This window comes from Paramisgurnus dabryanus, chromosome 19, assembly GCF_030506205.2.
Source record: "Paramisgurnus dabryanus chromosome 19, PD_genome_1.1, whole genome shotgun sequence".
Taxonomy (NCBI): Eukaryota; Metazoa; Chordata; class Actinopteri; order Cypriniformes; family Cobitidae; genus Paramisgurnus; species Paramisgurnus dabryanus.
In genome coordinates this window covers 17,738,160-17,763,269 of record NC_133355.1, presented here as the reverse complement: position 1 = coordinate 17,763,269, position 25,110 = coordinate 17,738,160, and the positions used below count along the sequence as shown (strand labels likewise).

Sequence of the window (25,110 nt, the reverse complement as noted above, 5' to 3'; positions counted from 1 at the left end):
TAAAGAAGACACCGGCGCGAAAAGGCTACGGCAGCGGTGTGGCATGTTTGACTCCAAACAGATGCTGCAATGAAACATGAAGGTGAATTTTCCACAGACACCTTCATGAACCTGCAGTGCTGTCAGCACCAAGCGTGAGCAGCTTCTCTCACGGGCCCTGTGATGAGAGGGGCCAGTAAGAGACTGCATGGGATATGCAACTTATTTGTGTTAGGGGGAAAGACGGGCCCTGTGTATTTAAATGAGACTATATAGACTGTACATTATAAATACATGATTATATATGATAGTAACAGACTGTACTGTAAATGACTTTGTTTTGCTGGTTTAACTTGTCATTGTTTATTGAAATGTATCAAATTTAGCTGAAACAGCAGATGTATATTTAAAATATTAATAACTTTGGGATGGACTGGCCATCTATTCTGCACTGAAAAAAAAAATCCTTTCAATTTACGTAATTTTAATGTGTACATCGGTCCCACATAATCCGATTGTGTAAAACCAACATAATTTTCCTCATTTAATTTTTATGTGTCAGACCAAAACATTTTAATTGTTTTAAGTAGTCTAATATAAATATGTTGACTCAAAGTGCTATTTCTCTTTACTATAACACATTTATTTTGTAATGTTTAAGTAATTTTATTATGTAAGGGGACTAGATTTTCATCTGTAATTCCAACATGCTTTTTTAATGCTTATATTATGGGATTATGTAACTCTAAAGCAATTTCATTATGTCTCTGGCACCAGAATAATCACCCATAATTATCCAAATGTTATTTATTTCTTTTTTAAATACAAAATACATTTGCATTGGCATAAAAAGCAAAGAGTTTTGAACAAATGTTTAGTGATATTGAGGCAAACCACTGCTTTCAGATCATCAATTCATTTAAATCACTACACATTAATTCAACAACAGTCAATAACTATTACAACAATCAGCACATGCAGTACATACAAAGGGGCAATTTCCCAGACAGGTTGTGGATTAAGCCATGACTAGGCCCTAGTTATATTAGGATATTTTTTACAAAAAAAGTTTACAAACAAACCTACCTTACAAAAACAACACTGGAGTACATCTTGAGACAAAACAATGGCACTGATATATGTCAAGATATGTCAGTGCAATATGTTTTCAAATTAAGGCATTGCAAAAGTCTGGGACTAGAAAAAGCCCCATCTGTAAAACTGACCCAAATGTTTAAAATAGTTACTATCACAGTAGATTTAGAAGTGCTAAAGCACAAACATTGCATTCCAAAGAGACATGCAAAACAGTAAGTACTATTATTTTTTAAATGGATTTACAAACTGGAAAATATCAATCCTTCAGAAAGTCAGAGCTAAAGCATTTGTATAAACTGATAATCAAAGATTCAACAAAAACAAAATACAACAACCATTTCCAAAATCAACTCTGAGCAGCAAACGGTTAATGTTTTAATAAGAAAAAACACTTAAAACTGATAAATAAAAAGAACATAAATGAGCAGCACAGTCTTTCTGATCCTTTCACTGAAAGAAACGGTTCGTTAAAGTTACGCTCAATGCAGTTCCATTAAAATCTTTTGGATTTCTTCAAAAATAAAGCAGAGATCAGGATAGCTCAGGTTTAAGGCATACATCAGCTCAAACAACATGGCACGATGTTGCAACACCTTCATGCCTTCCAGGACTATACAAAGATCCTCTTCTTCATCACAAGAAGCATGTTGTTTGAGAGCACAAATCCCAACAGTGGTGTCTTCAAATGACCACACTGATGCTGACTTCATCCATGCCCTGTAAAAAACAGACAAATGTAGTTAAAGAAACAGAAAAAAAGTTACTGTTACAATAAAAGTGTCATTGGAAATTAGTACAATGCAAACAAATATAAATGCAAGTATACAGACCCATGTGCATTGCCACAGCATATTACAATTGGTTACAAATATATGGGTTACAAAGCAAGGCAGCTGCACGGTCCACTGCTCCAGGTGTGTGTGCGCGTTTACTAGACTGGAATGAGTTAAATAAAGAGGCCACATTTCGAGTGTGTGCTACCATACCTGACAATCACAGCAAAAGTGAATTCTCATTTTCTCACTGTCATGTTGTTATAAACCTGTATAAATGTCTTTGTTCTGATGAACACGAAGGAAGACATTTATTTTGAGGAATGTTTGCAACCAAACTGTTCATGAGCCCCATTCACTTCCATAGTATTATATTTCCCCACTATGGAAGTGAATGGGGCTTATGATTGGTTTGGGAACAAACATTCCTCAAAATATCTTCCTTAGTGTTCATCAGAACAAAGACATTTATAAAGGTTTGTAACAACATGATAGGGAGTAAGTGATGAGAATTTTTATTTTTGGGTGAACTACCCCTTTAAATCTTCCCAGGTGTTTTAATGACCCGTGTGCCAAAAGATGTAACTAAAACATACTACATTTTCTGTACTTCCAACAATGTTTACACATTTTTATGTCTATGAATCTATATTACTTACTTCTGTCATTTGATCATTCATTGTTTGAAGTCTTTTTGCTAGCTGTCCTCCTTTCTGATAGAAGAGTTTCGTCAGGTTTTTGGATTGGAGGTCCAGGTGACACGCAGGAACATAAGACAGTAGTGATTCTTTTAAATTCAGCATTTATCTGAAAACAAATTAACCAACCATTGTATATTTGAGTACTGCGAGTCAAAGAATAATACATGTATATTAGTTACAAAAGTAAGATTTAGCTCCTAACAGCAGTAAAACAGTGATAGGAATTACTTACCAATGCTTTTGAGTGTGTAGCGCATGCAAGGATGATGGACCTATAAGAGGAAATATTCAGTGGTGAAATCAACACACAACCTCAAATGATTAAGGTCACACATACACAGAGCAATAATGAAATAAGTATTATATCTGTCTTATTACACGGCTCTCTGGAATGCTTGATTCTGATTGGTCAGTTGAGACATTTGCAGGTTCGTTCTTTTCGAATAATAACCGCTCCAAAATAATAACGCATAGCCGGACTACTTGAACGAGTAAGATCGCTCCGCGCCAATAAAGATTACTGTCTGTTTGGCGCCATCTTGTGACAAACACTGGACAACCACGACAAGACACAGACAGCTTACTGAGACTGAACTTGACAAAATAGAGCATGACAGCTACGAATCCAACACATAAAAAAATACAGAATGGGCATTAAAACTTCTCAAAGACTGGCTAAAAGAGAAAAAATGGAGACAAGTATGAAGCAGAGGATCTTAATAAGGTATTACGATCATTTTATGCATCTGTGCAAAGTTTCGCGGAAGGATAAAAATGTTAATTTAAAACAAATATGCCAATAAAATGTTTCAAATTCATATTCATGTCTAGTTTTTTTTCTTGTGTGACAAGTAGCCGTGTAATAAGCGGGATAATGTAGAGTCAGCCGGTAGTTATTGGGAAATAAGCCCCTTCAGTGTGATACAAGACCCTCCGCTTCGCGTCGGGTCCTGATCACACTGTCGGGGCTTATTTCCCAATAACTACCGGCTGCCTCTACATTATCCCTTACATAAGACGCAATTTTGGACAAAATGAGATCTTAAAACAAGGTGCTCTTCTGAAAACGTCAGCTTTAAGGTGTGGCACTTCAAAGCAATCTTTTCAGTTAATATACCACCAGACGTCACGCGAGGCATTTAAAAAAAGCTTTTTCTAATTGAATCAAGTGTTGCTCGTGGCGTAGTGAAGTCACGAATAACTGACGCGGGTCTGTTCATCTGATTAAGCAGACAGTTTGTTTCATACAATGTCATTATTAATGTAGTCAATTGATATCATCTGGTAAATTACTTACATGGATAACGTTACTCTGGACAGAATAACGTTTGGTTAGCGTTTTATTTGTCCTGAACCGTTTCCATAGAACAACTGAGTAAAAAGTGCCTCAAAAGTCAACTCAAATCTGACAGTTTTCAACTCGGATAAAACTACCAAACGTGAAATAACGTTATACAGCTGACATTTTTAAAACGCTGTTTTTCTTTATGAGCCTTACACTTACTGACTGACTGTAAAGTTAACTTACTCCACCAACATCCTCCAAACTCATTTTTACTACAAGTCATTGCAATGGCTACATATTGTAAAAAAACTGTCTATCTAGTGAAGATGTATCACGTATAAAGTGAACATAAATAAATAATAGAACTTACTTTAATAACGTGGTGTCCGTCTGAGAGAGTTCTTCTGACTGACTGCTGTGCTGTCTTCATTTTGGCGCTCAAAACAAACGATCTTTATTCTTCTTTTATGGCGATTGACGTCCTTTTTATTGAGCGTTACTGCCACCTTCTGTTTAGGAGGTGCCATTTTGTGTGCAAACTCAATTTTATTGCTTTAAGTATTCAATTCAATCAATTTTAATCAATGTGAGAATAATGTGTTCATTTTACATTCAAACAAAACATTTTCATCCTAATCAATTAAATTATGTTTACACAAGGAATATAAATATTTTGTGTTGCATATACATGTTTATTTTATTTAAATTCAAAGACCCACCAAGTCCATTTTTTTCAGTGTGGGAGTACCCTGGATTTCGACTTGTACTGAATATAAACAATGGTTTTGTTTTAATGTAGTTAAAATTTAATCCTTCAAACTTGACAAATGGCATTTTTTGTTTCTTTGGTGAACAATTTATTTACAATAGGTTTTTGGCAATGATATTCAAATATATATATATATATATATATATATATATATATATATATATATATATATATATATATATTTATATATATATATATTTCTGTAATCCGTTCTCTCTTAAGTTAAAGTTAAATTAAAACCTTAAAGATAAACACATGAAATTAGCCAGAAATAAGTAATCAAAACAACACAGCTCATCAATTGAACTGTTTCTCTTCAGTCTGCTTTTAAAACATGGAGCTATTTGTATTTAATTGGCATGTTCAGATTAAAGAGCCCAATTTCTCCTTGAGCAAACCGCCCACAGCTGAGCTAGATAATTATGACATTGTTAATTAAATATTCATTCAAACAATCAACTTTAAAGGTTGGGTGTGTGGGATTAAACCGGGTATGCTCACCAGGGGCACGGGAAGATGTTTTAGGTTGCGGGTGCTGTGTGCTAGTTACCAGCCATAACGTCACCGAGGTCCGGACCACTGTAAATTTTTAATATCCTATTTTAATTTAACATAATAATTGGTTTAAATGTTTTCTTTAAGTATATGCATGTATAATTCACTTTAGACAGTTTGCTAAATTATTTAGCCTTTGTGGTGTCATTTGAGATCGCTGCAGGGTTTGAGAGAGGGCACGGGTGCAGCCTTCGCAACTTTTTATCTTTATATTGGCAGACACTATTTGTACTTCAGTATTTTTATTCATTAACATGATACAATAATAACATAGAGTGTAAATTATTATTTTATTAAAATTATTAAATTAATGCGGCACCTAGAGAATATAAGCCCTCTGAACACAGACCTCTAGCCCTATGTAAATACTTTCATTCTTAATAATCACTCTTTAGGCACTTTATTTTCATTTTTTGATGCCATTTTTGATGTTATATGTGAGAAACAGGAAAATGGCGAAGTTGGAAAAAGACAGTTTCGAACCCAGAACATTGCGTCAAAAGCCAGTTTTATGAGTCTATACAGTTTTTTTTAATAAACTTTGTTTTTCATTATATATCCGTTTGATCTAAATAGCGTTTGCCAACAAGGGAATCTTTTTGCACTTAGTTGTTAATAAACACTCCGAATGAATAAATATAAATAAATGAAAATTTGTGATGCATTTACAAACCTGTAAATTGTTACATCTTAAAATAATTTTCAATTCTAACACACTCCCTTCTCAGTTCCTTAACACATCATCTTCCGTCCCCATACACACGCAGGATGAAACTCTGACAAACATGCATCAATCGTGACCATTTACCAGATGTTAAAATATCGTCAGAATTGAAACGGGGGCTCTGCACGGTAAAATCTATTTTCAAGAAATAGAACATATTCGCTGTTGCCTTGACAACATCAGGTGCGACGAGGACCTAAGAGTTTTGTTAGGGGAATTTCCAAATGCAGTCATTTCCCAGCAGGTCTGATTCACGGGAAATCAAAGCCCTGTAGCACAATGGCAGGTGTTCATTTCAACAGGGGATGATTCAAATCATTTTGCTACTGCGAGTCAGGAACGATCAGGAAATGCGGTGGCCCAAATGCCAAGGTCCCCTGATATCTGCGAACATTAACGAATTAAATTGCAGGAACCCAGGTCTACTGGCTGAAAATCATTGCAACTCAGGGCAGACAGAAGTACACAGTGATACCAAGTAGATTGATTCTGCACCTGACCTGGAGCCCAATATGCTCTCATAAGAAAATGCCACTTTAATGACTTTTAATCTGGCGTATTAAACTCATAAACCCTAATTGACTCATATTAAAATCCTCTTGGAGGATTGTGTTAGCTTAAGCTTAAACTTTTAGAGTTCATATTAAGATTCAAAGCTATTGTCTTCCATGCATTACAAAAGGAAGCAAATGCTTTCAAAAAAACCCTCTTTTTAATAACTCAGGTTTTTGCAGGCAATTTTGCAAATTATACACAACTGTCTATTATGTTTTTTTGGAATAATGCATGCACCTGTAGGGGCAGAATAAATGAATATTACAATATTATACAATAATAAGACTTCAAAGGCCTTGATGAAATCCTCAATGAGTCACAATACACAATCTGTTTTCAAGAGAACTGCGTATGTTGTTATTCTGTAAGAGTTCTGGGGAGGAAACAAATGACAGACCACTGCTCCTAACATCCACCTCAAGTAAAGATCAGCGGTGTTTGTCGACACGAGAGTGAGTGTGTGTGGGTAGATGCCCGTGTGCAATTAGATCTAATGAGCCTTGCATTTCACTGACCTCTGTCATAATCTTGACACTTAGTCTTTGATTAAGTGGCCTGCATAAATGAACTGAATCTGTGCTGCTCATCATTTAAAAAGCATTTCAGATGTATGAAAATGACAGATGACACAATGGCACTAGACAGCGAGGCTTGAACAAATAGCGTGAATTGAGAACATGCAGAGGCGTCATCTGAGTGAGGCTAAAGTAACACCTGATAATCAAATGTGTTTCGGATGACCCACAGTCCAAAGTGGTCAAAAACACACGCATTCAGATAGCATAAAAGACCCAGTCTACTCAGCTTTCTATGCCTACAAAGGTGTTTGTACTTTACTAAAAAACAACCCCACATGGAAAAAACATATATAAACATATATGTTTCAATATAGGTTTTGATATAGGTTTTACATATATGTGACATATATAAAATTGGCCGTTTTCCTATATTATATGTACATATATGTACATATATGCACATATATGTTAACCTATATATTGGTAAAATTATTAAAATCTGTAGCTGCTAATAAATTAAACATAAATAAAGGTCCAACCAATGACAGTCTGCACCTGCAGGAGCCGGGATTCAAACCTCCAACCTTCCGATCACCAAAAAAAATGCAACCCCACATGCCACTGCTGGGATTCGAACACCCAACCTTCAGATCATTGGACATCTCACTCTACCATCTGCGCTACTGTCGCTGTTAAATAACACTGAACAGTAGCTGTTAAATTAAACCATTTTGTTATACATGTCCTAGACAGATCTTGTAAATGTTTTAAATGTGCAGACATCATAACTTTATTTAATAATTCACATAATTTATGGCCTGTATATGCACATATATGCACCTCAATTTTGCATATATGCAGCATATATGTGCATATTAGCTGCATATAGGTTTCATATATGTGCATATATGCTGTATATGTGCTGCATATATGTGCATATAAGCTGCATATAGGTTTCATATATGCACATATATCCACATATAGGTTCTTTCCATGTGGGACCATTTTATTAAAGATTAATTTAGTTTAACATGCATAGATCAAAATGCAAATAAAATAACCACCAGCATGACCAAGTAAATGATGCAAACCCATTTGTAGTTTATTGCAGCTACAGTAACCACAGATTTAAGTTTGCACCGGTATTAAAATGCGATTTGCTACTAGTGAACAAACCACCTGGGGATCATTGTATAAGAAAGGTTTCAGATACATGTTAAGCAAGCACTAAACTGTACCCTATATGTCATGAGCATGCGCTATAGAGGAGAGAGAAGCCACAAACCTGTTTTGATTGAATCAGATGCATGTGTTGGAGAGAGATAACATTGCAAGTGCAGAACCTTTCAGCTCCTCTCCTCTGGAGTATAAAGCAGTTACTGACTGTCTACACGCCACCATGAAAGCCTAGACTGCCTGTGTCATACTTAAAGAAAAGACGAACACGGTACATCTTTCAAGCACTCTGCAAACATTTGGAGAGGGGCAACATTGTATGAAGTATCCTGACACAAAGCGAGAGAAGAGCTATATTGATAAAGCTGAAATTTTGTTAAAAGCTTTCATGGATTCAGAGCCAAAGCCACTTAAAGGAAAACACCACAATTTTTCAATATTTTACTATGTTCTTAACTCAACTTAGATGAATTAATAAATCCCTATCTTTTTTCAATGTGTGCACTTAATCTTTGTAAGGGCGTTGTGAATGTGTTAGCATTTAGCCTAGCCCCATTCATTCCTTAGGATCCAAACAAGGATGAATTTAGAAGACACCAAACACTTCCATGTTTTTCCTATTTAAAGACTGTTAGATGAGTAGTTACAAGAGTAAGTATGGTGGCACAAAATAAAACGTTGCAATTTTTTAAGCGGATAAAAATTGAGAACTATATTGTATGGGGTAATAGTAAATTATTGTAAATAGTGGTGTTTTCCTCCAAAATGTAAGGACTGAAACAATGCAAAGCACAACAAGTAAAACAATGGTAAAAAAGAATATAGACTGTTTTATGAAGCAGCTACTTGCTTCTTTTATATGCAAAAAGTCTTTGTAGTAGCGATGCTAGTTAAAAATGGTAAATGGACTGCATTTATATAGAGCTTTTAACAGACCTATATGGCCATCCAAAGCGCTTTACAAGTTCTGCCTCACATTCACCCATTCACGCACACATTCATACACCGACAGCGGTGTCAGCCATGCAAGGCGCCATCCAGCTCGTCGGGAGCAGCTGGGGTTAGGTGTCTTGCTCAAGGACACCTCGACAGTTGGTCCGGTGGAACCGGGGATTGAACCACCAACCTTCCGGTTTGTAGACAACCTACATGAACCACTGAGCCACTGCCGCCCATAAAAAGATTGATCACCAAATTGTCACCAAATTTATCACCAAGATTTATCATTTATCATTAAAGATTTATCACCACCGCATATTGGCACTGTACACACTGGAAAGTTTTATGAATGACAACCTGTCATGGTCCTGCCAGTCTGTCATAGTCATTCATAGTTGTTCACGGTCTTGTGGCAGGATCATGCGGTACCCATGTTTTGTGTAGTAGCCAAGCTGTGTTTGTGTTGTGACAAGCTGTGTCTTGTCTCTGCCCGGCCCCCTTGTTTCCTCGTTAATTATTCATTATCGGTTAACTCCCCTCACATGATCTTCCCTTGTTATCTTGTTTAGCTTCTCCTATTTAAGGCCCCAGTGTGTTCTGTCCTGGACTGGATCGTTTTGGTTTGTTTGTATGTTAGGATTGTTTGCCTTGTGTGACAACTCAGTCTATAACCAAATAATCTAGTTAGTCTTGTCATAGTGTATAGTGTTGTTTGTCTTGTCATAGTCACCAGTCGTTGATTTGTTTTTTTTTGCCCCCACGTGGGCTATTTGTCAATAAAGCCCTTTGAGGTCACCCTACCATGCACTTGGGTCCCATTTCCTCGTGAAATCATGACACAACCGGATTTAAATGCGAGAGGGAATGTCCTAAATGATCATTCCATGTCTGTACAGTACAGAACACCTTTCTGAAAATGTGATGATTGACATAGAGGTAACCATAGCAATTTTGAGGCTGCTTAAAAGAGTGCTGTCTTGCAGCGTTGCCATGTCCTCTTCTTTTTTGGGGTTTACATACTGTTGTGTAGACAATTTTTGAAGCGATCAACAAGTTTTGGTGTTATTAAAGGAATAGTCTACTCATTTTCAATATTAAAATATGTTATTACCTTAACTAAGAAGAGTTGATACATCCCTCTATCATCTGTGTGCGTGCACGTAAGCGCTGGAGCGCGCTGCAACACTTCGATAGCATTTAGCTTAGCCCCATTCATTCAATGGTACCACTCAGAGATAAAGTTAGAAGTGACCAAACAAATCAACGTTTTTCCTATTTAAGACGAGTAGTTATACGAGCAAGTTTGGTGGTACAAAATAAAACGTAGTGCTTTTCTAAGCGAATTTAAAAGAGGAACTATATTGTATGGCGGAACAGCACTTTTGGGAGTACTTCGACTCGGCGCAGTAACACCCTCCCTCTCCCATTATGAGAGGGAGAAGTGGAGAGGATTTTTCAGGCGAGTTGAAGTACTCCCAAAAGCGCTTACGTGCACGCACTAAGATGATAGAGGGATGTATCAACTCTTCTTAGATAAGGTAATAACATATTTTAATATTGAAAATGAGTAGACTATTCCTTTAACTCTTTTCCCATCATTGACGAGTTAACTCGTCAATTAAGAGAAAATTATCCACCCAACTAATAAAACCCGGAAGTACCCCCTTAGGGCAAACAATTCCAACTCTGTGGGCCCTATCTTGCACCCAGCGCAATTGACTTTGTCAGTGACGCATGTATCATTCGTATTTTGCTCCGGCGCACAGCGGGTTTTTCCCTCCAAAGACGCACGTCGGCAAACTAGGGCATGAACTTGCGCTCCCTGGGCGGTTCAGCTCAAAAAAAGAGGCGTGTTCCGGCGCAAACCATCCCTGATGCTATTTTGTAGTTTCAAAAAACAATTGCGCCACTGACCAGAAAAAAAAAGTTAAAAGTCAGTGGCGCGTTGCGCGTTGTTCATTATGCTATTTTAAGGGCGCATGCTTGACCATAATGTATAGCGTGCACAACGCGCATAAACTTTGCATCTAATCTACAAAGATGCAACAGTTATTTTTGCAAATCATAAATTGTTAAACTAGGGCTGCACGATTAATCGTTTTTGAACCGAAATCGCGATGTGAATGGATGCGATTTTCGAATCGCAAGAGCTGCGATTTTTTTTTCGATTCAAAACTATCAAATATAACAATCATCTAGTATGCAGTTTTTGACAGTTCGCTTCATGCGCATTTTACGTTTGATGCAGTTTAAACCAATAGAGTGCATTAACACTGAGGTGCTGACTACACGTCAGATAACACCATTAGGAAAACATGAGCGAGCAGCAGTTCAACTCCTCAACAAAGTGTACGGCCATATGATTTCCGCGATGCGGAAAACACCAACAGAATCGCGAAATGCATACTAATGGAATTAACTGCACAACGCGGAATGTCATGAAGTTGGCAGGTTGGATTCAGTCATTTTAAAAACCCATTATAACTCATTAACCGGCAAATGAAAGGACAGAAATGCGCGAAAACATTTCCCTTTTGTGTAATGTTGGACTTAAAGAAAGGTATATACGTCCGTTTCTCGTCATGCATCGCAAACAATGACAAGCGCCTCATCAGACTATAAGCAGGTTCCAGCCCGGAACACAGCAGACGAAAGAGGTACATTATACTTTCTTGCACCCGCACATCTGCACCACTTTGAATATTTACAGGCACGAGGGTTCATGAAGCGCGCACACAGAGAGCTGTCAGCACACGCGTGATCACTAAACCTTAGTTTTCTTTCTTGTCTAAGTGAACATAAACAGCTGGATGTTTATCAGTATATTGAAGCAGAGCAGTTTTAAAGCTGTCTTGTGTCTTAAAGTGACAGACAGTAACCTGGTGCTTTCTGTGTCAGAAATGTTTATTACACACCAAAAATTAAAATCACTCCTTAATCTTAACTGTACAAGCTTCTGCAGCTCCACATTTAAAATCGTACAGTGAGGACTGTGCAGTGTTTTATTTGTATTTTTTGCTTATGTTAAATCATAGATTCTAATAACTAATATATTTACATTTATTACAGATGCCTGAAAAGTAAAACAAGATGAGTATAGTCTTATGATTAAAAGAAAAAACTAAACATTTGCTTGTCAGAAGCATTGTTGTAGTGACAGCCAAAATACATTGGCCTATATGTTATTTTAAATAAAACTTTCAATAAATTTTTGTTAAATTGTATTTTAATGTTCTTAGATAAAAAAAAGTTTGTCTGCAGAAGAGCAAAGTCCTGCAGACAACTTGGTACAATGTTTAAGAGGTTTTAAATAAACAGTAGCACAGCATCTTTCTTTGGTGCTATTAAAACCACCACAACAAGCCTGGATGTAGCTCTTTTATTATATACTAATGAATCGCACTTTAAATCGCGAATCGCAATTTTTATCAGAAAAATCGCAATTAGATTTTTTCTCCGAATCGTGCAGCCCTATGTTAAACAAAAAATATTAATACACGAGATAAGGGGAATCATCGTGGTGAGCATTGTGGTGATAGTTTTTATTTATTGTGTGGCTGCATTAAAAAATTCTCATGCAAATAACGATTAAAATATTTTCATAAGTTTGTTGTGTGGCTGTATTATGTTTATTTTATGTAAATAATAATTAAAATGTTTTCATAAGAAACCTTAATGTATATGAACTTGATTTGTAAGAGTAATTTGGGGTTGGACCTTGCTTGCGTTTCTTGGGTCCGATTTCAAAGCCCCCAAACCCTTTCAGCGGTGAGGGTGGAAGCAGCGATGTCCTCTGCTGGCGTCAGGTCCTGAGGCAGATCCCCCTCCGTTACACGGCGTGCTCCAAATTTATGCTGGCAAGCTTGGGATTCCCCCGTCTCCTGACATCATTGTAGCGCTTGGCGCAACAATGGGGATGGCAGCTGATGAGACTGTGGCTATTTCCTCTCACGCCTGTTTAACCTACGCTGATTTGGGCGGGTTTCTCGTATCCCCATACAAAATAACTTCTCTGTCTTTGACTGCTCTTACAAGAACGTCTGTCTCCTCGGCTGTGAACCGCTCCTGGCGTGCGCCTGGTAAATCCGTCATAATAATAGCAACCCTCCATGGAATTTGCGCCCTTGCGTTTAAAGGGAATGTAGGATAGCGTTCTGATTGGTTTATTTGACGTTACGCCCAAACCACACCTATGAATAATGAACCTACTTCAGACCAACCCCTTATTGATTTGCGCCTGGCGCAAGAGTTATTTCTCACGCCGGGAAAATAGCAATAGCGCCCAAGATCCGCCCACAAAGTCACTTGCGCGTTGCGCTTCACACTTGCGTTTTAGATCGTTAAAATAGGGCCCTGTGTATGTTTTGAGGATCGCTTTAAATCTGATCTCTATCAAAAGTCCAAAAATGTAATTATCTCAGTTTTTTGCTCAAATTTTGGTATTTTTGAAGAAACCTACTTATATTTGAAAGGTGATGAGAACAAATAACAGTAGGATGAAAGTTTTTTTCTGGGTCTGTTCTTTCATTTGATATGTTGTATGTTTATATATTTAAAGAACATTCTGGAAGGCATTAAACTTTTGTGAAAATAATAAAAAATGCTGGTGCTGGCAACCTTTTTAAAAAACACTGGTGGGAAAGAGTTAACGTGGAAAGGTGCCAGCCTATATACTTTTGTCTTTGAGGTACAGCATTTGGATTCATTTGGATTTATCATGGGACTTTTCTTGTTTGCTGTTTTTTTGTGCAAGATCTGGCAACACAAGTGAGTAAACGGTCATACTGATTTTCTGCACCACGCATACAGAAGACATTTTCCCCTTCCAGGACCTGTCATTCCTTGAAATACTTTATCAACAACTAGTTGTTCAGTTTGTTCAGTACACTATGAAGTTTCTGTAAATGTGATTGCCACTAACTGCATTTTGCAGTTAATTTGGTAGTACAATGTGGTTGTCACTTCCATAAATGACTGAACTGTGTGGCGGTACAGAACATGATAAGCATTAAAAGGTGAAGTGACAACCGAGTTCAACTGCTGTGTGCATGGGGCAGTAGAGGTACTTGAACATTTTGCAAAGCAAATTGAATTTGACACTAAAAGTAAGGTAAATGAACAACAGCTGCAGACAACCATAGAATTTTTCTTTTATTTTTAAGTGTTTCTATTCATGAAAGAAAATGCTATACAGCATAGTTGTGAGTTGTGACAGCAAAGGAACAATTTGAAGTTGATAATCAAATATGAAAACAGAACGATCACTTTTAGACAAAAGATTAAACGATTTTAACGGTTTTCTTCCTCTCACTCTTGTTTCTTCTATCTGATCATTGTCTATCTCTCTGTTGACTGGCATAAATATTTATGATGCATCAAATCCTAAAGAACACAGACTGTCTCTTTTCTCTCTCGTTCACTCAGACTGTGCAAGAACCATGTGTCTGTATGCATATATATAGTATAGAAAGAAAACTGCCCTCCACTCCGTGTAATGTTAGTTTTATGTATAGCTAAACTCGTTATTAATATCAGTGAAATGGCTAACATATGTGTCTTATCTGAGTTTGCATGCAGTCACATTCATATTTGATCATAACAGCACAGTTTCAAAGAGATAAATGACTTTTTTCTTTGCTTCTCTGTATTTCATTTTAAGCTCGGTAGCTTCTATTGAAAATTCACAGCTTTTAAAACACACCAAGAAAAGTTTTGAATATTTTCTTTTACCCGAAAGCTAGTTATGAATATAAGGAAGTTCATCCCTTAATAAGTGCACTTAGTGAACAATGAAAATAAAGATTCAACATTATAGATAAGATTTAAAGATTCAGTACATTATAACTTTGTGCCAAAATCCAATCAGCTGCCCCTGTCTAGATAGCCATCACCTTCTAATGTATCACATTTGTCATATTGTCACGATCTTGGCTTTATCATTCATGCATTTCTAGTCTTGTGACAGTCCCACGTGTTTTGTGTGGAAGCACATGGCCACTGTTTGTTTTGGTTGTTTTTCAGACGAGCACATTTGGAGCAATTTTAGTAAATGTCCTTGCTTTTCCAAGCTTATAATGATAGAAAACAAGGATCAGGGAACAACTTCTGACCCCCAAAAAGTGCATTCATTCTTCACAAGGGTAATCCACAAGCCTCCAATGGGTTAATAAAGGTCTTGTGCGAGTAATCATTGTGAAAAATATCCACATTTCAAACTTTATCAAACTGTAATAAATAAAGGTGACATCTTGTATTCACACAATTCCGAGAGTGTTGGTTGCCATAGGTAGGCTATTGCACAGTGAATTGTGAGTCCAAGATGGCACCATTAACGGAAACTATAGTTATGACAGTTTATAAACTGGTTCTGTGCTGGGGTATGTTTCCCAAAATCATTGTTAGTTAGCTATGATCATTGTTACCATTGTACTCTATTGGTAACGACAGAACTTGTGACCATAATTGCTTTTGGGAAAACACCGCTGGTGCATTTTGTAAGTTCCTGTATGAAGTCAAGTCTGGTCAAAGTCTTAGTCAAGTTTATTTTTAAGTTTTGTAAAGTCTGTTTAGTGTTTTGTCGGCTTAGTTTCAGGTTGTTTTATCCCCTCGCGGCCTTTGTTTTCCCCTGTTTTGTTTGTTTAATAAAGCCTTTTTTGCCCTGATGTGTCTGCACCTGCGTTCTGTCTCCTGCTATGAACACTATGCAATATGTCAAGTGATATTCTACAAAATCTTAGAATGACACAAATGGAGCTATGCATGGGAAATTAATATGAATACAGATTTATATTAACATGGTGCTAAGATATGCATCAATAATCTAAACAAATACACACCGTTGATTAGATGTGATTATATGCAACTAATTTCTTTATGAGTAACACATTTTTATTACAATGAATTACTCATGAAACATAAATAATGCAGCATAACTAATTTGCCAGCCTTTGCATTGGGGGCACATCTACTGTATGATGCCTTCTGAGAGCTGCTCACTAGCTTTTGTTAGAGAGCATATGAGTTCAAGACAAATTTCAAACACAATAGTTGCCTAAAGCGAATCCATTGCATGCGTGTTTAAATACACACAAGAACCTGGTTGATACTGTATGCGGGGGTCTAGTGTCTCTGTGTGTGTCTGTGTGTGATTGTGTGCTTTTGCATACACACAGGCCTACAGTTCATGGACTATCTTTAGAAAGCTTAGATAATATCCTGATCTCTGGTCCTAAAATGAATTAAGTCATTGATTTGCATACTATTCATCTATACGTCCATCCACTGTATCTATCGTATCCATCCATCCATCCATCCATCTCTACATATAATGTAAGTCAAGTTATTGAACAAAAAACAGGTTTACAGTAAAGTAAAGAGTACAATGAACTTTTGATACTTCACCGCATGACCCTTTTAGGTTAACAAACATGCAACTGCATTTCAACACTACGTTGTCTGTATTCTAAAATGTATAATCCAGTTTCCATTTATGATCCAGCACTAAAAGCATCACTCAAGTGCCATTATTGGAAGCCGTTACACAACGCCTCTCTCTTCGACACATTATTCATAGGCCATATTTAATTCTTTATAAATCTTTTATGAGTCTTGGGTAATGCCCAGAGGCAAACTGATTGTCAAGCACTTTCTTTGGTGCTATCATCAACCATTGACATTGAAAACTGTCTGAACCAGTTTCAAAAGGAAAAATCTAATTATATGAAAGGAAAACAGTCCTGTGCAAGATACAGTTATTCACAATAAGAATATTTCCAAAGTCGGAATATAGTTTCAGCGTTCGTTTTTTATTAAAATCAGTGACAGAAATAAAGCATGAAAAATTATAAACAAAACTGACGAAATTGACACAATACAAACCATATGTTTCCTCCACACACATCAAGGGCCCTATTTTAACGATCTAAGCGCATTGTCTAAAGCGCACAGCGCAACGTCTAAATGGGCGTGTCCGAATCCACTTTTGCTAATTTAACGACGGGAAAAATGTTTTTTGCGCCGAGCGCATGGTCGAAAAGGGTAGGTCCTATTGTAATGGGAGTATTTTGGGCGTAACGTGCAGTGAACGAATGAGAGTCACAGCTCTCATCCCCTTTAAAAGCAAGTTGCGCTGGCGCTATGTCTAATCCCTATTTAGATGACGGACTTTGTAAACTGAAAAACTAAGCGGAGGAAGAAGATCCCCAGTTTAAGATTAATGTGTAATAATTGTGTTGTTTGTATTGAAATTGTTATTTTCTTATTAAAACCTTTAAAACCCGTTTTCTTTTAGTCATGGAAGTAAAAAAGCAGGCTTGTAATTGCTTTAAATGTATGGCTATCCAATATCATCAAAAAATAATTTACAAGTATGTAAGATAAGGTTTGTACTCTAAAAATACTTTATTTGTAACAAACAGGAGATAAAGAATTTACAAACGGCTCTCCTCACGTTTCAGCACTTTGGACAGCGTTTTTTTTAGCAAAGAGTTTTTTTAAGCATTACTTAAAAATGTTTCTCATCTCACCATATCCACAGGTACAGAGTCATCATATACAATAAATCAGTGAGGTAGCATTAAAAAAAACATTTAAAAACAGACGCATTTGTTCAAAGCAAAGCATTTATTTACTTACCAGGCTGCAGGTGAAGCAGCTCTTTGCGCCTTCTAATGTCTCATAATTAGTCCTCATTTATGTCCAAGAGATTCAATAATAAACTTTTACATTCAATCCTTTAATCTTTCATGTTTAAAAGCATTTTTGTGCTGCTGCGCATTCATGTACCTTGTGATAAGCAAACCCGCGTTGTCCTCCCGTGTATAGGCGCATTTTACTAATGCGCTCTTTAAATAACATAAAACACATTGCGCCATTGACTTTAGACTTTAGGGGCTCTATCTTGCACCCAGCGCAATTGACTTTGTCCGTGATGCATGTATCATTCGTATTTTGCCCCGGCGCACAGCGGGTTTTTCCCGTCACAGAAGCACGTCGGCAAACTAGGGAATGAACTTGCGCTCCCTGGGTGGTTCAGCGCAAAAAAAGAGGCGTGTTCCGGCGCAAACCATCCCTGATGCTATTTTGCAGTTTCAAAAAACAATTGCGCCACTGACCAGAAAAAAAAAGTTTAAAGTCAGTGGCGCGTTGCGCGTTGTTCATTATGCTATTTTAAGGGCGCATGCTTGACCATAATGTATAGCGTGCACAATGCGCATACACTTTGCATCTAATCTACACAGATGCAACAGTTATTTTTGCAAATCATAAATTGTTACACTTAAAAATATTAATACACGAGATAAGGGGAATCATAGTGGTGAGCATTGTGGTGATAGTTTTTATTTATTCTCATGCAAATAGCGATTAAAATATTTTCATAACTTTGTTGTGTGGCTGTATTACGTTTATTTTATGTAAATAATAATTAAAATGTTTTCATAAGAAACCTTAATGAATATGAACTTGATTTTTAAGAGTACTTTGGGGTTGGACCTTGCTTGCGTTCCTTGGGTCCGATTTCAAAGCCCCCAAACCCTTTCAGCGGTGAGGGTGGACGCAGCGATGTCCTCTGCTGGCGTCAAGTCCTGAGGCAGATCCACCTCCCGTTACACGGCGTGCCCGATTTATACAAGGACGTCGGTCTCCTCGGCTGTGAACCGCTCCTGGCGTGCGCCTGGTAAATCCGTCATAATAATAGCAACCCGCCATGGAACTTGCGCCCTTGCGTTTAAAGGGAATGTTGGCTAGCGTTCTGATTGGTTTATTTGACGTTACGCCCAAACCACACCTATGAATAATGAACCTACTTCAGACCAACCCCTTATTGATTTGCGCCCAGCGCAAGAGTTATTTCTCATGCCGGGAAAATAGCAACAGCGCCCAAGATCCGCCCACAAACTCACTTGCGCGTTGCGCTTCGCACTTGCGTTTCAGATCGTTAAAATAGGGCCCCTAGACCAGGTTTTTGTTGGTCAATGGCGTAGTCTATTTTAGTTGCCAACAATGCGCCTGAACACACCTCGTTTTCAGACCAGAACGCCCATGGGCGCAAAAGGGGGCGCAAATGCATTTGATATTTAAACAACGCGGCGCTAAACGTGAAACTAGCGAAAGACACTTGCGTCGCGCATTGCGCTGCATTGCGCCGGGTGTAAGATAGAGCCCCTTGTCTCAGAACACATGAGTTAACCACTAAATCTGATCTGCTACACTAACTTAACCTATAAATCTGATTGTAAAATTGCAGACCAGTTTAATGATTTATTTTACAGTTAATTTAGATTAAAAGAATAATTTGTACGGTGCCTATGTTTTATTTTCTTTATTGCCTTTGTCTCTCTCTATATACAATAAGATAATGATGATGTCTTTTCCTGTGCTTTTGATCTGCGGTTTTCCAGGTCAGGAGGCATGCTAAGAAATCTCACATGCAGTGAGGGTCATTTGTCAGACACCATAGGCTCATTACCAAAGAATTGCACAGGGACTTAACCCCAATGCCTTTCAGTTTCACCCCAGAGTATTCCGGACACATACCCAATGCAAGGACTTCACTACAATAACTCACACGGCACAGATCAGCTCAGATGAAAGGCAGAATCTGAAACAGAGTAACTTAACTTGTTGCAATGTACTGTATGTCTTTACTGAAGTCTCTGGTGTGCTATTTACAATCGATAGAAAATAGAAAGTGATTTAATTAGCATTTGAGTAGCTATCTATAAGCATTTCTTTTTTTTAAGTAAGAGCTGTAGTTTAGAATTAAGTAGTTATTTAGTTTCACTGCAGAAATAGATGCACATTCATTCTTGCATTCATACAAAGGGTAGCAGTATTCTTACAGCACTCATAAAAAAGCATGCAAGTTTCGGCACAGAGCCCACCTTTTAGTCTTTTGGAATAGAGGTTTTTATGATGCAACATAAAATAACTACTCACCCATTATTTGAGAAAAGAGCCATTGGGCTTGGTACAATTTAAACATGCAGTGGTACAAACATCACTTTATATTCACTAAGTCTGTCTGAATCCAGACGATTTAAGCAGTTTATAGCTACACTATGAGGGTGTGTGTGATTTAATTACCATTTGCAAGTAAACAGTCCACATTTACATCCAAATGGTTATTAATTTACCTCCTTGTGTAAATTAGATTTCATGACGATTAAGTTTGCAATAGTTCTTAAATGGCCACTTTGAAACCGTTTTATAATTTATGGACATTATTCAAGGAAATATTTAATGTTGAAACGCAGAAATTTTTGTATTTAGCATAGAGCTAAATACAATGTGTGGCAAAAAAACAAAAAGTGTGAAACAGGCATTTATGGTCAGCACATGTGCACTGTACATGTTGAGCCATCACAGAGATGCAAGTTTAAATCCATTATCTCTGACCCCAAATCATTTTCCATCACCAGTTTACTGCTTTTATTTACAAGAGGAATTAAAAAAACGAAATCATAAATCTATCTCTATAAGGTCAGTATAAAATGGTAAATAAAAAAGCAACATGCAATGCTGTGATTCTCCTGTCCAACACATGCACACACATGCATGCACGCACACACACACACACACACACACACACACACACACACACACACACACACACACACACACACACACACACACACACACACACACACACACACACACACACACACACACACACACACACACACATATATATATCCAAAAAGGTAGCACATTATTTACAGTACATGTACTTACCTTGTACATATATGGTAAATATATTGTACTTACAGACAAATGTGTGGTACTTACTTTTAAGTATCTACATTAGTAATTAAATGGTATCATTATTGTACTTACCAGGGGTACACTCTTGGTAGTTATTATGTAACTCTAAATCAGTAATAGGTAATAATAGATACTTATAGTGTAGCTATACTGTAACTAACAAGAAACACTACTGTACTTAGAAATGAATGTACAACATAAGTATTTAGTACTTACAGGCAAGTGTGGGTATGCCACTGTGAGTTATATTAACTAGTAAGACCATAAAATAAGATGCACTGTTATCATGAACCAGTGGTAGGTCCTGTGTAATAACTGTGTAAAATGCAGCACTTAATTTAACAGTACAGTTTCCATGCAGTTACTATGGATGTACTAGTAAATGTACCCAGTAGTTAATGTGTACGATATTCAATGCTTCAGTTTAAAGGGTACAATAAAGGACAAAGATACTGAGTACAAAAATCAGCAGAAAGGCCTTTCATTAACTTACACTTGCCTGCATGTACCACACACTTACCTTGTATATACAATTTGTAAGTTAAATTAAGTTTGTTATTAGATATATACGTGCACTATAAGTACCTGCCATTAACTTTCACTGGCCTGTAAGTACTACACATTTACCAAGTATATACAGTTTGTAAGTACAGTAGTGTTTCTTGTTAGTTACAGTATACATACACTTTAAGCACCTGTCATAAACCCACACTTGCCTATAAAGGAACACGCCCAGATTTTGGGAATTTAGCTTATTCACCGTATCCCCCAGAGTTAGATAAGTCCATACCTTTCTCATCTCCGTGCGTGCTGTAACTCTGTTTGACGCAGCCCCCGCTAGCTTAGCTTAGCACAAAGACTGAAAGTGAATGGCTCCAGCTAGCAAACTGCTCCCAATAAGTGACAAAATAACGCAAGCATTTTCCTATTTATATGTTGTGATTTGTGTAGTTACAGCGTGTACAAATAACAAGGTGATATGAAACACAGCGATCTTTTAACAGTATACATACTGGGAACTATATTCTCAGAAGGCGAAACACTGCTACATGGGCGGAGTGATTTGCTTGCAGCACCCGAAAAGCCCCTGGAGAGGAGCAGAAAGTACAGTACTGTTTATTATTAGTTATCATATATCTACAATATAAGTATGTATCTGGTATCACCCAGTACTTAGAGTTACATAATAACTAGCAGGTAATGATACCATTTAATTACCATGTAGATACTCAAAAGTAAGTACCACACATTTGTATGTAAGTACAACATATTTACCATACATGTACAGGGTAAGTACCCTTACTGTAAAATAAAGTGCTACCTATATGATTTATGAGTAAGCTCTGTAAAAGTTGTCTTGGATCCTTCACAATCCTGCTTTGGTAAAACTTGAGTCAGGTGCCTCTCCTGCTCCATGCGACACTCTCCAGGAATGAAGGTCCCACAGCACAGTATTAGTGCTTTGATGCTGGGAGCGACCTGCTCTACCATTACCTCACAGGACATGAGGTGGATTTATGTGCACTCTGCCATGCTGTTTGTACTACACCATTACCAACCATTTTCTGCTACACATCAAAGCGCTGGGGGCTATACCTCAGGATTAGTTGCCCTGCTGGCCTAATCTTAGTAGGATAGTTGTGACCTGTTCTGGCCCAACATTACATCCAATGTAAACTGGGACATAAGACCTACTATGCTGCGTGTGCAGTATATGATGATTGTTATATTCATGCCTTGTCCTCAAAAGCCAGAAGGCCAACATATTACAACACTCTGGGCACAAATCATGTTCTGAAAGGTACAAAGGACAACTTCATTATGTTGTTTTATAGGATATCTTATTTTAGACAAATTAGATATCAGCATCATTTGAGAATGCAATCTTAAGAAGCCTTGTGAAAATATCAGTTTTAAATTAAATCCAAAATACCAGACAAGGAGTCGAGAATTTATCGTAGTTTAAATATGAAGAGTTTGACTGTCTTTTGCTGCAAAACCCTCTAAGTGCAAAACTTTTATATATATATATATATATATACTTGGGATTTATTCCTATGCTGAAAAAAGTGCATTCTGGCTGTTTACGCTGTGAAATGTTGCCTGCAATATAAACATATTTTCTGCAAGTTAAACAAATTACTCATATTAAAGTCACCATTTTTCAGAAGGAAAAGCACACAAATTTAGAAATAGCGTTGTCATAAAATAGCCTAAATGAATCCGTAGGGAATATAAAATGACTGCATATGCCTTTTCCCTTGGCGGATTAGAAATTTGATAAGACTAACTGAAATCAGTTTAGTTGAGCAGGTTTACTTTGACAGTACATCCTTAATCTCTTCTTTTTCGACATTTTTTTCTCTCCTGACCTTTTCACAGACTGTAATCCAAATGTCTCTTTTTACAGATAAATAAATATATAAAGCTTTTTAATCCCTTTAAGCGGAAGCAGTTAGGGCAGAGGCTGTTTGTTCATCATGAAGCTTAAGTTTGGCAGAGGAGAAATAGATCTGTCACCACGGCCCGCAAGCAGATCAAGGGATTCGGTCAAGTCACTCAGCTTGATCTTCAATATTTATTTTTTTGTTGTATTTATCATGTTCCATTTCCCCCATCTATGTTTTCCTTAGGTTTGCGGTAGTTTATTTATATAGACCTTACAAAGAGAAGACATTGCCGACTGGCGGCCTGGTAGTAAGTTGGTAAAGATTTCCAAAATAACAGTCAAGGATAATTGTCCTACTTTTGGGTCTAATAAGCATCTCATTCTGTCATTAATGCTCTAACACACTTATCTAAAATAAATTAGAGAATGTTCTCAACTGTGAGATCCAGCTTGAGAGTTTCCCAGTGGATCCTGACTCTTTAACATAATGAAAGCTACAATAGACGTAATACACATATCACAGGACTAACTATAGTGTCACAATCCTGTCTATACGTGCCTGAAATTAAGCTGGAAAGATAAAAGGAACATACTTTAAATCAGTCTCTTTACATGAGCATACTGTTTTTAAAGACAAAGTGTCTGTGTTACCGAACAAAACTGCATTTGTCTCAAACTTATGCCACATGCCAGTGAGTCTATGTTGGGCTGTATGGGATTCTTATAGACCATTTCACAAGATGTAAACAACACTGGTCCAGAAGCACTTCCTGTTTCCGTTTTTTAACACTAGAAAAACGTTGGGATAAAATAAACCAACAGAACATATAAACCTGAATTAACTGAAGTTAAACAAACATCTTAAAGATAATAATACATGTGAAATAAAAAAAATAACTGTCACAAAAAATGTAACAGGAAGTGTTTCTGGACCAGTGTTGTTTACATCATTTGAACTGGTCTATACAATGTTTTGAAAATGCCACAATGTGTACAATTTTTATGGGAATGAACATACAAATGGAATACTTACTGCTGTCTCTGCAAACTAAATAGCAGACATTGTAAAGGTTAAAAATAAAATCAAATAAGCTATGCAGGTCATTTAGTCTTAAAGAGCACCTATTGTCCGAATCAAGTTTTTAAATTTCCATTGGTGTGTAAGTGTTTGTTAGTACATGTTAACAATATGCAAAAGGTACAAACCCCAAAGTAAACAACAAACACACGGATTGTAGGCAACAGTTTACTTCCTGGGATTGGTGATGTAGCAAAGACATTATAATAATTCCTCCCGCTTTGGACTCACAGCATGTAAGTTAACTCCTGTTAGCATTGCATTGTGAGCGAATCTTTCAAACATGGTAAGGAGCATCACATTTCCTGCTGACATCAGAGGTATTCAGGCCATCACAACTTACAGATTATCTGGCCAATCAGTGACACAGAGCTTTTCAAATCCATGCGTTTCAGGAAGTAAATGAAACCTGAAGCTACAAAATAAATGGTATATGGAAAATAATCTGTTTTAACCATAAACCACACAAACACATTGTATTATACAAAATACAAAAAATTGCATTGTTTTTTAGCAATGAAATAGATGCTCTTTAACATTTGAAATTTGTGGTGAGTTGCTACAGTATTTAAAAACAAGTTGAAATTGTGTAAATTAATTTGTTACATTAAAGTATAGACAACATTTAAATGACTTACTTTACGTTCACACCGTCGCCGTTGAGAGCGTCAAGAAAAAAAAATGCTCTGGCTGCCCTGCCAACGTTCACGTCACAGGCGGTTCCCACTGAGCATTTCGGGGTCAGAAAAGTCATTACAGCAGATTGAGTTGTGTATTATTCAGTATCGTCAAAAATAACTACTTGCGT

The 25,110-nt window shown here is 37.0% G+C and overlaps 1 long non-coding RNA gene across 2 annotated transcripts; it reads right to left on the bottom strand.

Moving 5' to 3' along the window:
• Positions 1–1,271: 1,271 nt before the first annotated feature.
• Positions 1,272–4,565, bottom strand: LOC135772660 (uncharacterized). Of its 2 annotated transcripts, XR_012335454.1 has the most exons (4): positions 4,207–4,565; positions 2,784–2,823; positions 2,510–2,657; positions 1,272–1,794 (listed from the first exon to the last, which is right to left on the bottom strand). It is a non-coding gene; the product is annotated as an uncharacterized lncRNA (long non-coding RNA). The 2 variants fall into 2 exon arrangements; XR_010543232.2 differs by lacking the exon at positions 4,207–4,565 and having other exon boundaries at positions 2,784–2,919.
• Between the last annotated feature and the right edge of the window lie 20,545 nt (positions 4,566–25,110).